The sequence below is a fragment of the Varanus komodoensis genome, unplaced genomic scaffold (assembly GCF_004798865.1).
Source record: "Varanus komodoensis strain SLA01 unplaced genomic scaffold, ASM479886v1 scaffold8, whole genome shotgun sequence".
In the NCBI taxonomy this organism is placed as follows: Eukaryota; Metazoa; Chordata; class Lepidosauria; order Squamata; family Varanidae; genus Varanus; species Varanus komodoensis.
In genome coordinates, this window is record NW_025336481.1 from 3,508,154 (window position 1) to 3,526,017 (window position 17,864).

At 45.5% G+C, this 17,864-nt stretch overlaps 1 protein-coding gene across 1 annotated transcript in view; it reads left to right on the top strand.

The window, feature by feature from the left end:
• The first annotated feature begins 1,584 nt into the window (after nt 1-1,584).
• The window catches only part of DNAJC5 (DnaJ heat shock protein family (Hsp40) member C5), a 47,303-nt gene continuing 31,023 nt past the window's right edge, over nt 1,585-17,864 (top strand). The window contains exons 1-2 of the mRNA XM_044455184.1: nt 1,585-1,700; nt 10,383-10,475. The gene's annotated coding sequence lies outside the window, so the exon portion shown is untranslated. The remainder of the gene's footprint in view (nt 1,701-10,382; nt 10,476-17,864) is intronic.

Genomic DNA, 17,864 nt, shown 5'->3' on the forward strand with positions numbered 1-17,864 from the left:
CTGGAATCTTATAAAGCTGCCATTAACCTTTGCCAGCGGATGTAGTTCCCTACGAAGTCCAAACTTGCCGAGTAAAGTAAATTTCTAAAAGTGCAGTCCTTTGCACGCTTGGACAGAAAAAAGACCCACAACTTGCAGCATGTCCCAGCCAGCCAGGGAACTATTGGCTGCTTGTTGGGTTTGGTTAGTGGGAAAAAAGGAAACAAAGAAGTCAAGGTTTAAGTTTTTGAACTTGAGATGATTTTACTTGTTATTCTGTGCTGGGCTCATTCTTTTGCTCCAGTGTTTAAATGCAAACATGTTCTCGATATGTTTAGAACCTAGTTGTTTGGATAATTGAATAATGATGAAATTCTTGCATTCTGTACAATCTCGTTGGATGTATTTACCATCCTGACAGAATGGTGTAACTTTTGACCTCGGGACTCTGTATTCCTGGTACAACAGGGCCAAACATTGACACATCTTAAAAGGTGTAACATGGAGTAAAATGTATATAATGCAAAACATGCAAAAGAAGTCTGTTTTCTGGTTGGGAAGCTTTCAAGGAAGTAGCAAAGGAGATAAAATTAAAGGAGTGAACTGTTTGTATGTGTGCTTGAGCTGTTGCTGTATAAGTGGTAAACAGGGCTAGTGTTTTGGGCTAGTTAAAGTTATGTAGCATGCTCACTAGTAGCTTAATGTCAGGTTAATTAAATGTTAAATGGATTGGCAGGATGAGGAGGCCGTGGACATGCTGGCTGTGTTCTGTTTGGCTATGTGCATAGTGGTTATTCACATTAAAGTTTTATTTGCTTAATAACTAGGACAAACATTTAGGATACTAAACTAACAGATGCAGTACATTAATTTTCTTAACTTATATCCATGATGTGCTGAAGTCTTAAATGCGGGGTGTCTTCATTCTTGATCGATCTTGGTGATACATAAAGACTTGAGCTGAAGAGTGTTGTCTGAAACCAGAAAAGGAGGGTGCTTCCCTGTGGAAGGCTTTATTCCTCTTGGAGCTGTCCAGCATGGAAGGAAGGAAGACTGAGCTTGGCTTCCCCTCCAAAGTGGCTTTACTAGGGCATTGTCAGGAGCTGAGATTCTGCTTTCGAACTTTCGCCTGCCACACAACATTTTCCTTGCAAACATTCTTTATTGCTCCCAAGTGCAAATAATCCAGAATGGATCTTGAGCATGCACAAGTGATTTGTTGAAGCCCATCGAGGGTTTGCCTCCAGGAATTCTCCTTATGAGCATGCCTGGGCCCTGTCTCCTCAGGAGGAGCTCTCTGAAGGTGAGCACACCTCTTCTTTGCATGTGGCTCATTCAGTCGGGCTCCGGACTATGCTGATGCTCGCCATGGAGTCAAGAGCAGCGGGTCCCTGGTCTGCATCTGAAAATCCCTCATCCTCAGAAACTCCCCCCACCCACTCATTGTACAGCTTGGGCATTCCCAAGCACTGCCTCACTCAGCAAAGCATCTGGCCCGCCCCATCTCAGATTCGTGACCCAGCCCACTGAAATGGGTTTCGCTTTCTGATTCTGAATCGTCCTCTGGAGTGCAGCCAGCAGTCTGTGGGAACGATTGCCCAAGACCACCCTCCTTCTCGCTTCTAAGAGGCATCTTCCGACCTGTGGATGAATTCAGTACACTCTTCCAGCTGAAGAAAGGGCTTTGGGAGTGGGTGACACAACGCAGAGAAGTGTGAGGGGTAAGGAGAGGCTCCTCGGCACGCTGCTCTGCCTTCCTACTCTAGCTCACCCTCTCCCCCACTGCCACGCAGATGCGCGATGGGTCTTTGGAGCCCCATGGAGGGCCTGCAGTGGGGGAAGTGGCGAAGTCAGAGCTGCAAAGAAATATGCAGAAAAAGAGCCCATTGCCTGCCTGCCTGCCTGCCTGCCTGCCTGCCTGCTTTTTTTGGTGAAGGGGAAGGTCACTGGGGATGATATGTAAAAATTTGTCTGACATATTTTGTCCTGCCCTAGAATTTTCTTTTGGAACATGGGCAGGCTTTTGAAAAAAATGTCCATAGGATATGCTCGTGGCAAATATTACAAAAGGCAACAGTCCACACAGCGACTTTGGGGTGAGTGGCATTTTTCTCTTCTTAGCCTGTGTGCTGACACAGGGTTGTTATCCCTGGAAACAGGCTTGGGAAGGAGGGGCTGACTGCTTGTTTTATTTTTTTTTAACTGTGTGTTTAGCATTCTCAGTGCTGGACTGAGGATGCCAGCTTCCGCTATGGGAGAAAAAGATCTCATGGCTGTAGAGAGGAGTTTGAGCACATGATGACAAATATGCGGATGTGGTGAAAGCAAGGTCCCGATGAGTCAAAAAATCTTGAAGTCCCTCTTTTAAAATCCCCATAATCTCTCTCTGCGTCTTTTTTTTCTTTTTTGCCGAGTGCTGATTTCAAATGCTATACATTTAAGATGTAGGAATATCATAGAGTTGTGATATGCTCAGTTTTCTTTGCCATCTGCATGAAAGCAATACTGTTTGACATTTGTTCAGAACTGGCAGATAAAGTGTATTCCTTGGGTGCATTATTGTGCAGGTAAAATCCAAGTCTTGGCTAGCCTGTGTAATCTTTAGTTGGGAGGAAACTGTGGAGGATGGCGGCTGACTGCTCTTCGTCCAGCATTGAAGAATACTCCATCTCAGTATGAAGCTATTAGTTTCACATGAATATCCTGTTGTTAGAATGTTCCCTTCCTGCTCTGCATGCTTTTGGGCCTCCAAAAACAGCAATACATTGACCCTTTTATGTAAGACAATACTGAATTTGAACCCCCCCCCCCGCCCCCTCCAAATTATCCTGCAGAGTTGCTAGGCTAGTTGCTTGCTTGCACAGGCTGCTGAAATGCTAAAAATGGCCCATGAATCACCAGCTGCCCATAGATCTGGCAGCCTGCTGAATTGAGAATTTGGGGGCAAATGAATCTGAGGAGGGAAATGTGGGGCTTGCCTCCCATGTGGGAGCTTGGAAACTGCAGCTATAGGATATCTGCGGAATTGACCTTGCAGTCAAGTGAAGAGGGAGGTTGCAGGTTCCTTGCTAAATCCTGGGACTGCCGCACTTTGGGGCTCCCAGAGGTAGAAAGGTGCATGCTTGGCCAGTTTAACTGTCTTAAGACATGTTTGTTTATGGCAGACAGAGACAATTGTACTCCAGTAATAGCAAGCTAGCTAGCTAGCTAGCTAGCTGCTTGCTTCCTTCCTTCCTTCCTTCCTTCCTTCCTTCCTTCCTTCCTTCCTTCCTTTCTTATTAGCACATGCATTTCATTTTATGTGCTTGAAAAAGAGCTCTAAGGTGTCCCTGGAATCCAAACTTGCTGTATTTATAGCATGGAATGGAAAGGTGAAAAGCTGGGGTGGCGACATAGCGTGTGCCCAGATGGTGGGCTGGAATCACAGTCCTGCATACCCTCCATTTAAGACTCCATGCAGATAGAAATCTAGCACATTGACAGAAGAGTGGTTCTAGACCACCCTTTGCCAGATGGGCTGGTTTTGTATGTGCGAAGAGCTTAAGCATGGAGAGGATTAAAGATGAAATTCTCCGGGTTAAGTATCAGTGGTCCAGTTCAGCTGTCACCTCATTGTGTGGTGTGCATAGAGTGGGGTTTGGCTGTTATAACAGGTGATGCACTTTTCCTTACCATAGCCAGGTATTCTCGTGGTGAGGACTCAAGCATTCTTCCTTGGTCAGTGGCAATTATCACTGGATAAACAAATAGCTTAGGCGAGGCTGGAAAAAGTCTTAAGTGCCAGGTTGGCCTCCTAATTGGAAAGAACTTCTCAGCTTTGTTTGGGACTGGATCCTCCCATCTGATAATCTTGTAGAGATGTACAAATCTGAAAGGTTTGATAACTTGAATGGAAAAAGAAGTAGAGGGAAAGAAATGTCTTGCTTGCCACTGTATTCAGCGCCAGGTATGGTGGACACAGATCACTTGGATTACATGCAGCTACAGCCCCCCCCACCCCCCAATTGTCTTTTTGGCTGCCACTGCAGCTTCGTTCAAATTTGCAGCAGCAGCATCTTCCCATGAGCATGGTGCCTGGAACTGCCCAGCAAGCTTTGACAGAAATTAGCTAATTAAATAAATCTGGCTTCCAAGCAGCATGCGCACTAAAGTTTAAAGTAAAAATGCTTGTTTCCTCTGTTGCTGCTGCACCTCAAAAAGATCACTGTAGAATTGAAACATGTGCCAAAAAAGGGGGGGGGGGCAACCCAAATTTAAAGAAGCTGGAGCAACTCTCTTGTGAGGAAAAAGCCTCACAGGAGTGCCTGCCGGAAGCATTCTAGGTGCCAGCCTGACTTTTCCTGGGGAGGGTTTCCCGGTGCAGGAGGCATACGACGGAGCCTTTGAAGACGCTGGTAAGTTATGGGCAGGTTTGCGTTGGATGAGGCTGATCCTGTATCCATGAGATGGACCCATGCATTCTGCTCCCAAACTGGTTATTGCTTTTCTGGGTCACACACAACACCTTGCATGGTGCCTGGAAGCAAACCGGAATCCACTGATTGATGTTCAGTGTGAGATGACCTGCAAGGTGCGTTGCTGGCAAAAGCCCGGCTGCCACATTTTCTCAGACTGCATCATTCGCCCTGCTTACCTGTGCAGAAGGCGCAGTCTGCGAGGCAGCTGATCCCACTGCCCTACTGCCTGCTAATCTCTGGAGGCAGCAGCCTCATGAAGTCACTCTGGTGGCTGGGGTGCTGACGTCACGATTTCCAAGCTCCGCTCTTAGTGCTTGCTCTCGTCTCACATTCGTAATCTGGTGATCCCAGGGCAGAGAAGAGCATTAGGCTGTTTAAGTGAGTGGGGGGGCTTCGAGATCATGCCTGTCAGAGGGCGCTGACAGTGGCAGACTCCAGCCTGCCTCTCTGTTGATCATATCCGCCTCATTTTCTTATGCATTTAGAAATGTCACGTGTCCGCAAATGTAGCGGAACATTTGCTCCTTCCTGTGTAATTTCTCTGTCTCTTTCTTTTGGCTTTTGCTCTTGTCTGGAAGCAAATGCTCCCTTCCTTCTCCAAGGCCAGCTTCTGGGGAAGGCCAGCCTCCTCAGTGGGGCATCTGCTTTGCCTAGCAAATGCCCCCGGTTCAATCCCAGTTAGGGTCTGACAGCAGGTGATGCTTAACTAATGTGAAACATTGGGTTTTACAGCTTGTTTCGAGAGCTTTGCAGCAGTTGGCTCACTGAAATGGAAGACTGTGGGCGTTCCAGTGGTCTGTTCTTTAATTGGCGTCTCGAGGTTTTGCATAGCCATATAAGAGGAGGTGTTTGTGAGCTTTGCTCTTTTCCAAGGCCAGCAGGCAGTGCTGGGGTATATTGGCATGTCAGGACTGGGTTGGGTCTGGATCCCTACAATGTGCGCATGGGGAGGGGGCCTGTAGAGCACATCGTGAGAAGGGGATGCCAACCTTCTCTTGACTCTGTTTCTGGCAAGATTTTGCACAGGATGGGACTTGGTGACCGGGAGTGACCCCTGGCAGCAGGTAAAGCACAGCTGGGGAAGGAGCTTTGCTCCTAGGAGCCCGTGTCTCCCCCTGCCCCCCCCACATGGTTTATAAGGATTCTCGCAATTGGCCTGTGCTTCCTGTGTCTGGTTGTGCCCAGTATCTCCTTCATTCTTGTTTCAAGTAAAGGTCACGCGTCTTTGCAAGAAGTTGGTCAATTAGACTTAAATGGCTAAATTTTAATCCACTAAGCTTATTACAGCAACAGCGTTTGGGCTGCTGTAGTTAAACTTGTCACAGGAGTTGGTGTAACCTGTGAAACAGGGCTAATTATAGCTTTTTAAAAAAATATTTGTTTGTGTGAACTTGGCAAATAAGCTAAATTAGCTAGATAAGTTCATTTGCTTTTTTAAAATGGGCATGAGGGTATGCTGCTTGGTTTACCCCAGTAAAATAGCCGCGTGGGTTGAAAAACTAGTCTTTTGCCTCATACAGAGTTACATTACCCTTGGTTGTCCTAAAGCACACAGATTATCCAATTCCCACTTGTTTGATTGACACAGTGGAGTACTGAATTCAGAAGGAACATTGAAGAGAAGTTACTGGATAAAATCTGGGGAAAGGTGGATTAATGCTACAATGTCAGCATTGGCTAATGAGCATGCCCAGAAGCAGCGGGGAAAATTGGATGTGGTTTTCTTGTTTCATCAGTTCCACATTAGCATGTGGGATTGGAACCAAGAGTGAAGGAACGGCACCTATGGTTTGCATCCTGGTCTGTTTGCATTGTGCATTTCTCCTGTTTCTTCCCAGCGCATGATCGATTTCATTCTTCATCTGAATGAATGCAGCTCCTTTAAACTTGATATCAAGCTCAAAACCTCTAGATTTTAAGAAAAACTTAAAGGGTAGAAAATACTCCCTTGGGGATGAATTCTGAGAGAGATTAGTTAAAGCTACAGTGTCAGCATTGGCTAATGAGCATGCCCGGAAGCAATGAACTCTGGGAATGGCTGCAGCAACCCTAAGAACCACAGAATATTGATGGAATGGCTGGCATCCAGAGAGCTGCTCTGTGCACATCCAGAGGCTGTCTCCTGACCTTTGAACTCTTTTATACGCTATTGCAAATGGCTTTGGAAAATTTTCAAAGGTAGCTTTCCGCAGAGTTTGGGAAGCTACAGTTTGAGAAGGACATATTCAGTCTATCATCCAACATACCAAACTAGTTACACCATGGTTTGGTTTCCAGCCATAACCACCAAGTGAAAGTGCACTGGCTTTTTGGTTAGTAAACGGAATTTAAACCTTGGCATACTGAATTTGGTTTTTAAGTCTTTCAGCTGACTGATGCACGTCCTTGGAATAGATTCCCAAAAAAATTCATTGAAAGAGCAACAATTATATGTGAATAAAGTTGTCCTTGTTGAGTTCTGTAACAAACGGATGCCACTACTTTCTTTGGTTACAAAGAAAAATCCACCAAGCCACAACCATTTATTATTTATTTACTGTTAACATCTATATTGGGGTGTCCAAACCGTGGCTCAGGGGCTGCATGTGGCCCAGGATGGCTGTGAATGCGGCCCAACACAAAATCGTAAACTTACTTAAAACTTTATGGGATATTTTGCCATTTTTTTGTAACTTGATCACGCAGTTCTCCAATGTGTACTTTGTAGACGACACTGTCATGTTGCAGCGTCACGTAAAATAAACATACCTATGCTCTCAGTATTTGTTCGCATGCGTGGCTTCAGTTTTGCAGCCGTGTGTGCTTCCAGTGTGTTATTTTCCAAGCGCAGACAGTCAAACGGACACCATCAGACATTACATGTGCAACGGATTTCAAGATTCCTGGGGAAATAAGCACTATTTTGGTATATTTACGACTCTATTTTCAGTCGACATAAATATGTTACCTGGCAATTTTCAAATGGAGTGTATAGAGCGGCAATCTGACATTCAGCTTAAAGGAAAATTTGATCATGGGCTTTCATAGGTCTTATCATCCCAGAGACTTATCCCTTGCTTCATAATCGTGTCTTATTCATGTCTTCGCTTTTTGGAAGCACCAACATTTGTGAGCAACTGTTTTCAAGAATGGAGCACACTGCCCATCTAAGAGTAAAATGAGAACCAGAATTTCTGATGAGCACCTTGAGAACTCACTGAGAATTGCAGCTACTTCCATCGAACCAGATATTGCTCCACTCGTTTCTCAAGTGCATTGTCAAATATCCCACTAGTTTTATGTTGCCCTCTTTTCTTTTACTTTTATAATAAAAAATAAAAAAATCAATGAAGTTTTATTACTTAGATATGTTCATTTTCTCTATTAGTGATCACAAACTTGAGACTTGCTCGATGATTTTAAAAGACTCTCTGAATGGGGCGCCACATAATTAGGATTATGTGAGGACTTTTTTGCTTATCTGTGGTGGCAGGTATCATGAAAATTATGCATAGACTTGTTTTTTGCTTATCAGCTTTTGTTAGTGTTTGTGTATTTAATATGCGGCCCGAGACATTTTTTTTCTTCCAGTGCGGCCCAGAGAAGCCAAAAGGTTGAACACCCCGATCTATATGCTGCCTTATTGGCTGAAATTATCAGCAAGATGGTATATAGCAATTTATTAAAGCACACTAAAAAGAGAAAATAACTCTTTCTTAAAACAGAAGAGCAATAAAAGGAAGGCCTTAGTTTAAAACAAACCCTTAAATCAATAAGAGTAGAAACATTTTACAACAGTAAAATATGCAAATATTAAAACTACGTGAATTATAACGCTAGGTAACAAGATGCATCTTCAGACCTTTTCTGAGAGCCAAGTGTGGAAGCTGTTTTTAGTTCTTGAGGGAGCATGTTCTGCAGTTTGGGAAGCCCTCAAAAGCCCCTTTCCTGCACCTTTTAATAGCTGGGCAGGTTCAGAATGAGACAGGTGGTCCCCTTGTGTGCTTCGGTTGCCTTGGCAAAATGCTCCTGTTGCACAGGAAGTTCTCTTTCTCCACAGCTTCCCATAATCAGAGCTTCCCCTTGTGTTCCCTAAAGATGCAAGACCTGAAGCTGGGGAGAGGGTGTCCCAAAGTATCTACCGAATGGCTGTTGCACATGGTACAAAAGAGAGACACAACTTGTGCAGCGCATGGAACCTAATGAATGAAGGAGTGGATGCCCCGTGTACGCTGGGTGTGCCCGCCAGGACATGGACTCAGGGTTGCCACAAAATGGCTGGTGTCCAGGGAGCCAAGCCCAAGGGATCGGGGCTTGGCTCCCTTCTTCCACACTTGTAGTGCACACACGCCTCTGTGGTTTCATTGGCATTTCTCACATGAGGGCCGCAAGGGCAGGGCACCATAGCCTGTAGCCCACAAGTGGAGAACCTCGTGCCTGGGTGCCCCGCCTGGCCCTCCTGGAGGCGCAGCCCAGCCTATGAGGCTCCCTGGAGAGCTGTTAGTGCTCTGGGCACTAACAGCTGGTGGTTTTGAGCTTCCCAGCTTTTGCAGTGCTTTCCCTGCATTCTTAGAGCTTAGCTGACTGGCAGGAAGAACTTTGAGTTACAGTGTGCTGGCTTTTCTTGTATTTTGGATCCATCTCTTTTGCCTTCAAGTCTGCCTTCAGTACTGGAATGTGGCCCCCATGACCTTCTCCAAAATTGAATGGGCCCTCAAACTGAAGGGTTGTGCATGCACCTGAGCCATAACCTTCCAGCAATCATCAAGTTGAGGCCTGTGTCTGAAATTTCTGTAATAGTATTGCGGATTTCTCTTCCAGACAAGGTGTCATACCATCAAGTATCGCTATTATTGTTTATATACATTGTCGTAAACTACCCAGAGAGCTTCAGCTACGGGAGGGTATAGAAATGAAATAATAATAAAATAATAATAATTATTATTATCATCAACCTAAGATGACAATTTTCTTATTTCTCATTGTTCCTGTGGCATAGGATAAGTTTTCCTGAGTTGCAAAACAAGTAAAATGAACTTCAAAAGATACTTTTAGAGGAAATGGGTTATTGTAGTGCTTTTCATTTTAGTGCTGCAAGAAGCTCTGGACAACAATCCAAAAGATGGGCTGATACCAGAGTGTTGATACTGAAATGGCTTTTTAACTGGGTGTGTGTGATTAAAGAATTCTAAGCATGAAAGCCATTCACTCTGCAAAATGCAGGTTATGAAAATGCTGTATTTATGGAGCAGCCAGATTGGAAACAAACAAAAAGATTACGCCGTCAGCTCTATTCAGCTTTATTTCATTCCAAACCTCTGTCTTGCATATTGAACAGCTATTGCTGGGCCGGCTGTTGCATCCTGCTTTTCTGCCCACCTCCTTATAGTCCTCTGCTTTAAATGCCCTTAATCAGGATTTGAGTCTTTCTCTAGATTCATTCTTTGCTTTAACCTTATAGGTTATAGGCTGACCTATAAGGTCCTTATAGGCTGAACATTTATGTTGGTGATCTGGGGAGTCATCGTCTACAGATGATTAGTGAACGCGGTGGTGGTGGTGGTAGCTAAATAAATCCCTTTAATCACATGTTAACTGTGAAAACACAGACAGAGCTGTCAGTCTCCTTGACAGCCAAATGAAACTTGCACATGAAACCTCAGCAAGCAGTACCAGTTTCAGCACAAACCTTCAGGTGTCTGCTTCCCATTTTTGTATGTTACCCCTGACCATCTAGAATTGTGGTGCTGGCCACTCTTTGAACCCAACCTGTATTCTTTGGTCCAAGAGTACATCTTAAAATTGGTCTTCTGAAGCACTGAGACATGCTGTATCGTTCAATGCAGAAGAATTAGGTTAATGTTACTATAAAGATTTGGAATGGTTAAAAATACTCTTCCCCCATGCAATACACAATTTGAGACCTGTGGTTTAATATTTTGTGGTTTGCCTGTGTTCTGTCCTTAGGAGAATCGTGTTCTGGATTTTGTGAAGGCTGAATTCTTAGGATCCCACATCTAGGATCTAGTCTGGCTGTTTCATAAGGACGGATTTGTTAAGGCAAGTGAAGCCTCTTAACCTCTTTTCAGAGTCTGAAAATCTCTGTGGCAGATGATATGGCAGAAGCAGAATGCAATTTGTTCTTCAGAGGGTCCCCAGTATTGGTAGCCCCCGTTGTTGGAAGAGGGCAGCTCTTTCTAGTTACATGTTGTCAGGTGTGCACCTTGGGTATGTAGGTTAGCTCTCCAGAAGCTACACAGGGACAACATTATTCTTGAAATGTGCCAGATTGTAAGTATGATTCTTAATTAGCATGAAGCAGATGGATGGGATCTATAATCCTGTACTGGAATCACAGTTTGGTACCAGTCCATAGAGGGGAATCAACCCTGTTATTGAACCATGTTACTGAAAATGCAGTTCCAAGTGTGTCACTATGTTTTTTGGTTTCAAACGGCCAACTGAAAGGGGTATTTCTCCCATGGATGTTACTTATTTAACTCTATAACCTGCCCTGTTTCAAACACCGAAGAATCTGCAAGAGGTCAGTTCCTGTTTCTGAAGAGCTCCTTGTCCACAAAGGAGCTGCAAGAAATAACTGAATTCTGAACTGTTACAAAATTAAGATTTATCATTTTAAAAGGGAAGGAAAAACCCAAGACCCAGGATGGCCTGAGCTCAGGGGTTGCTGAAACAATAGACTTGGGGAGGGAGCCCACAACCTTGCTCGTCTGCTCACCTCCTTGACCTTGAGGGAGGCTCTTCTGCGTCATGATAGATTATCAGGCAGTGCAGGGCTTGTGTGTCTCCTTCTCCCCCTTCTGCCTGTGGTGTCCCAGGGGACACTTCAGAAGCACCAGGATGTCCCCTGGGCTGCGGCAAGCCACTTGCGACAGCTACTGCTTGGCTTAAAAACAAAACCAAAACAGTTTAAAGTTTGTGAATGCAACCATTCAAGGTCCCCGTTCCTTTCCCAATCTTGTTTTGGGGGATCTGCCCCGTTGCTCCTTTGTAGCCCTCTGCTAGCTCTGTTTTCCAGATTATTTTATGGGGGGTGGAAAGCCCTGTTTGCAACAGAATCCTCAGGGATCTTTTTTTGCTGGGGGGGGGGGGTTGCTCAATTGGCTCAGGGCTGCTGTCACTTGCCAAGCAACCAATAACGAAGAGGCACAAGAGCCCTTTTCCAAATGCCCAAGGATCAGCAAAAGAAGAGTGCTTTAGGGGACAGCCCCTCAGTTCCCCCATTCTGTGACGAATCCCTGGGGTTTCAGGAGGTGCTCGGAAGCTCCAGATCCCCTCTCAGTCTTGCAGTTCATCCCAACTCACAGCGCCTCATGTAGTGGGGGGAAACCCCACAGGGGGGTGAGTGGGCATAAAGGAAAGGAACAAGCCTGCCTCCCCACACAGGCAGCACTTGGGGATGGCCGGGGCAGTGGTACTTCCCAAAATAAATTTGAGGGCCAGCCTTCAAAAAGGGGAGGTGGCCCCTCTTCTCCTGAACGCTTGCAAGGATCTGACCAGCCACAGGTGGACATAGGTCAGTTGAATGGGGGATGCTTTCATTTAAGGTAATAATGGGAGATTATGGGCAGCTGACCCAAGGAATCACTCCATCTTGGCGGGTGGAGGGCACCTCCCAGATGCCCCAAAAGCTGGCTTGCTTTTCGTTGTGGGTGTGGGGGGAGCCTTTTCCAGCTGTTGTTAAGTGCTGCTTTGGGACTTAGGGGTGAAGCAAACCTTCCTGCCTCTCTTGCTCAGGGTTCTGTTGTGTTGTGTTTGTTTAACCAGTGTTTTTTTTTTGTCTGGGTTCAGACAATACAGTAAGCCACGGTAGGACTATTAAACCCTGCAATAATCCATAGCTAGTTGGGTTAGTCTATAAACTAACCCAACTAGGGCATCCCACAGGAGGAGTGCTGGGTTTGGACAATATGCTAAACTGCTGTGGCTTATAAACCACCCTGGCTTAACATTTGGTATAGATGCAGTCATTGAATTTACAGGCAGCAATGTGAGCTGGATTTTTTTTTACAAACGGAATTTTCCATTTTTTAATTTTTCTATACCAAATTGTCTGTTTTGCAAGTTCATGCATAACCATGAATGGATGTCAGGTACATATACAATGTGAAGCAAGTTTTCAGAGTTGTGATCAATATTTTTCAGGTGATTATCCCCAGGAAATATGTGTGAGAATACTTACAAGTTATTGAAATGCATCTGTGTCTCAGAGTGAAATGGAATTATTAACTTGTGATAGTGATGGTGCCCAAACTTCAGTGGAAAAGAGTTGAATTCTTGAGACAGATCTGTGGCTGCCCTCATATCATGCACAGTTGTTTGGATTCCTAAAATTTATTACTATATCAATAGCTTTCAGTCCCTTCCCCCCTTAAAATTAAACAACTTGAAGGGAGTACATGCTGTTGCCTTTACATCTTTATAAGTAGTTTAATAAAAACATTCTATGTAACATCTTAAATTAGAAGAAGTGCATTTTAATTCCTTTCTTCAAATATTGCAGGTCAGATACTTGGGCTGAAGCATTACACTGGAGCACTGTGTTCTTTAGTAAATAAAAGTAAAATAGGCATTCTAAATTTCACCAGTTACTAGAGTATTGGAGTGGAGGGGCTAGGGAACAAGTGAGAAAGTTCAGGTCAATAGTAACACAGGGCTGTCCTCTCCATCACCTGGGGTGCGACATGGAGGCTGAGTGTCCATCCTGGGTGTGCGTTCCCTTGGCAAGCTGCCTCACACGGGTGCTGCACAGTGCCCCTGGATTTCTGCCTGAGGGCTGTTTAAACTGTGGTTCTTACATAAGAGGACGTTTTCTAACAGTTTGTCTGACGGGAAGAAACGGTTGAGCTCTTGCACCGAATAAAACCCACTTTAAGTTACTCTGTCGTTGTCTGGAAGAGTTTCCTTTGAAAGCTTAAGTGGAGGTAGATAGTTTTGTTGTGCAGCTGCCTGCGGTGGGCATCACACTCCCTCATTGCTAGGCCACACCTCGCCCTGCCAGTTCGTCCCCCCAGCGTCTTTGGTGGTTCTTCTGTTCCCAGTTGTCCCGCGCCGTCTGCCTGGAGCTCACTTTCCCGCATCAAGCTGTCCCCCGTGTAAGTCTTCCCCTGTCCCAGGTGCCCTGTGCTTGGCCTGCCTACCTGCAGACCCGGTTGCCTTCAGCAGAAGCCTTCCCTTTGCTTCTGCGGCCCTGCCCTTTCCCCGCTGCAGTCTTCCTGGGGCCCGAATCAGCTGCCCGGGGCCTCTCTTTGCCGCCAGCGATGTGTGCTGCCGTTGCACTAATGATGCTTCTGGCTTCCTCCGCCCCTCTTCTCCTTCTTACTCCATTTTGTGATGTCAGCGAGCTCACTGAGCGATCATAATTGCCATTAAGTGGTCATCATACCATGCGGGAGAAAGCGAAAGGCGGCCCATAAGAAATGAGAGCCACTTCGCTGCACAAACCTCACAGCAGGGGACAACCCCTGAAACCAAATGGCATTTTGCTTCCACATAGGTTTGTAAGTTCGGCGGTTTATTCCGTGCCAAACGAACGTGCATCTGTCGCAGATACATTTTACCATGGGAACTGCAAAGGCTTTGCGGGACAGGCGTGTGCCCTGCATGCAGCGGATTCGGAGCACACTCCTTTCGGAGGCATTGCGCTGGGCTGCACGGATCGTTAGTTCGTGTTGCAGGAACTACCCAACGTCTTCACACAGCGCATAGCTCAGTCCTGGAATTCCCTTCCTAAGTATGTGGCTTGGGCCGCTCGCTTAAATACCTTTGCCAGAGGAGTTGACAGATGCATGGAGGAGGACAGTGTCAGTGGCTACTCGTCCTGATAGTTATGTGCCATCATCAGCCTTTACCTCTTTCTGGGGAAATGCGAAGGGAGACGGAGATCGCCGTCACGTTCTGCCTGTGGATTTCCTGCAAGCCACTGGTGAGATCTTGCTTGGGAGTACCTTCTGAAGCCAGGGTGACAGCTGCACACTGCGTTTTCCCCATGAATGTCTTTGGAGGACTTCCTCTGAACATGGGGGAGGTACAGCTTCAGATATTTTTCAGGGACTTGTATTCCTGTGTGCTTTTGTCTATTCCTGTACGATTGCCAATACATTCCTTTTGCTTTTTCTCCCCCATCACTGCCCATCAATCTTATATCCTACTAGCTGGAGGAAGTAAACCAGGCTGTTAGGACAGGCGGTTGCTTCATGCTTAGGTGGCCATGCAAAAAAGCAAGCAGTCTCAAAAGATTTTTCCAGACCAAAACCTTTATTAGCCATGAACTCAGAAGGTTTAGCCTTCTTCTGTGGTCTCTGGTTTGGTTTGGGTGCCAGACCTGCAGCACAATAACCGTTTCGGAGTGTCTGGACTGATTAGTGCAAGTGGATAAGCCTAGCACACAGTGCGCTGGAGACACGTCATATCAGTGGTTGGGGTGTTGTGCCAACTCTGGATAATTCTTAATGAAAGTCAAGTTAACTTGAAGATTGGACCCCAGAACAGGGCAACTTTGAAATTGGACCCTATCCGAGTTATTAAGCATTTAAAAGCACAGGCAGGTAGAGTTGGAAAGGACCAGGAAGGCCATTGGGTCCAACCTTCTGCTCAAGGCGGGCCTCCGAGTTAACGCGTTCCTACCAGGTGGATCATCGCAATCCTAATCTAAAGTTTCCACATCGTGTGATGTAGAAATGGGGCATGGTAGTGTGAGCTGATTTAATATCGTGGATGGACATTTCAGGCACATTTGAAATCCTTTTGTCTCAGCACTTTACAATACTAATGCATGTCAGTGAGGGTCTGCCATTAGACACATCGTTAGTTGGGTTTGTAGTCAGCTTGTAGACTGGTGTGAAGGGTGCAGATACTACATGCTATCTAGATAACTCAGATGGAGTCAGGGGCAAAGTCCGTGCTGGCACTAGTGATGGGGGATAATGTGCTCAAGAGGTCCTGGAGGCCTAACTCAGGATGCTAGATAAAATCCAGGGGCACCGACATAACTTTGTCTGAAAGTTCCCCCTGTTCCCCCCACAGGGCCAGCTAAATAGGTACATTTGAGGGGTTTTAAGATATTAGAGCGTGTCCTAGGGAGGAGGGGTTCCAATTTGTTAGAAGCATTTTGGGAGGAGGGATGGGCTGCACTTGAACCAAAATGGAACCCAGCTGCTGGCACAAAACCTACACAAGGTGGCCGGACAGCTTTTAAAATGAATCCTGGGGGAAGGCTGACAGGAGCTGGGAAGCATCCTTCTGAGGGGGCAGATGACAATGTGTCTGATCGCCCAGATGTGCAAAGGGAAGAAATAAGACATGGTGAAGCGTGATGGCAGTTAAACAGGACTAAGAGCCAAAGCAAAAGCTGCTCCCCAGAAGTCTGGAGAGGAACACCATGTATAGGGGCTTCTGTGAAAGCTCTTTGATGCCTCCAAACCACAGCGGAAGAGTTGGAGCATGTGGTTTTAGACAAGAACATAGATATTGTGGGCATTAGAATAATTTGGTAGAGTGGAAAGAGCAATGGGTACAGTCATCTCTGCATGCAAACTCTATAGGAAGGACTGGAAGGGGCATGCTGGAAGAGCTGTTGCTCTGTATGTTAAAGAGCCCAGCAGACCTGAAAACATACAAACTGCAGGCTCTTCCACTGAAGCACTCTGTGTGACAATACCAGGCTCCAAGAATAATTTATTCTCAGGAGCATACTGCAATTCTCCAAAACAGAATGCTCAGGGCAATCTTGAGATGGAAAATGAAATCAAGGAGGCCTCAAACAAAGGCGTTGCTGTGTAAGGGACTGCTTCAGCTACCCCCAGATTGATTGGATAAATGCACTTCTGATGGAGGTTAACATTTGTGGTGTCCTATATGACAGTGCCGTAAAACCATTTGTCATGGAACTAACCCAAGGGGGAAACAATCCTGGATTTTAATCCTTGGGGTTGACCAGGACCCAAAATGAAACGTAAATGTTGCTGAACCAATTGAAAACAATGGCCACAGCACTATTAGGTTAATATATAATAAAGTGAAAGATGGCTAAAGAGATCTAATACACTCACTTCAACATCTCTTCAACATCTTTATTGGTGATTTAGAGGAGGTAGTACAAGGAACGATAATCAGATTTGCAGATGATACAAAACTGGGTGGAATAGTGAACACCCTAGAAGACAAAATGGAGACCCAGGTCAATCTTGATAAAATTGAATGCTGGACTGAAAGCAACAGTATGAGATTCAGTGGGGACAAATGCCAAGACCTGCATCTAGGAAAAAGAAGCCAAATGCATTGACACAGAATGGGGAATACGTGGCTCAGCAGAACTGAAAATGAAAAAGACCTTGGAATTATTGTGGACAACATAACATGCTGAATATGAACCAACAATGCAATGTAGCCATAACACGGACACGTGCTATTTTGGGATGCATTAATAGAAGTATTGTTTCCAAATCACAAGATGTAATAGTTTCCTTATATGCTTCCCTAGTCAGACCTCATCTAGAATACTGTGTCCAGTTCTGGGCACCAAGATTTAAGAAAGATGAAGGTAAATTAGAACAGGTCCAGCAGAGGGCAACAAAAATGATCCAGGGTTTGGAAACACTGCCCTGTGAGGAGAGACTGAGAGAACTGGGCATGTTCAGTCTTGAGAAGACTGAGGGGGGACATGGTATCCCTCTATAAGGACCTCAAAGGCTGTCACAAAGAGGAAGGTCAAGATCTCTTCCCACTGATACCAGAGCGCAAGACACAGAATAATCAATTCAAGTAGCGACAGCTCAGATTCGGGCTAGGTATCAGGAAAAGTTTCCTTACTGTCAGAGCAATACAGTAGTGGAACCAGTTGCCTAGAGAGGTCATGGGCTCTCCCACACTGGAGACATTAAAAAAAGAAACTGGGCGGTCATCTGAGTGAGATGGTGTAAATTGGTGAGCTGCGACAGCAGGGGGTTGGACCAGATGACCTTCCTGGTCCCCTTCCAGTTTGACTGTTCTATGAAAACTATACAAGAAAGAGCTTAATGTCCCTGATAACCACGATGGGGTGGTCACTGACCTTGAGCCAGACATCCTGGAATGTGAAGTCAAATGGGCCTTAGGAAGTCTGAGCAACAACAAAGCTAGTGGAGGCGACAGTATTCCAGCCGAGCTATTCAAAATCCTAAAAGACAATGCAGTAAAAGTGCTACACTCAATATGCCAGCAAATTTGGAAAATTCATCAGTGGCCACAGGATGGGAAAAGGTCAGTTTACATTCCGATCCCAAAGAAGGGCAATGCCAAAGAATGTTCAAACTACTGCACCATTGCACTCATTTCACATGCTAGCAAAGTGATGCTCAAAATCCTACAAGCTAGACTGCAGCAGTATGTGGACCGAGAAGTACCAGAAGTACAGGCAGGATTTCGAAGAGGGAGAGGAACTAGAGATCA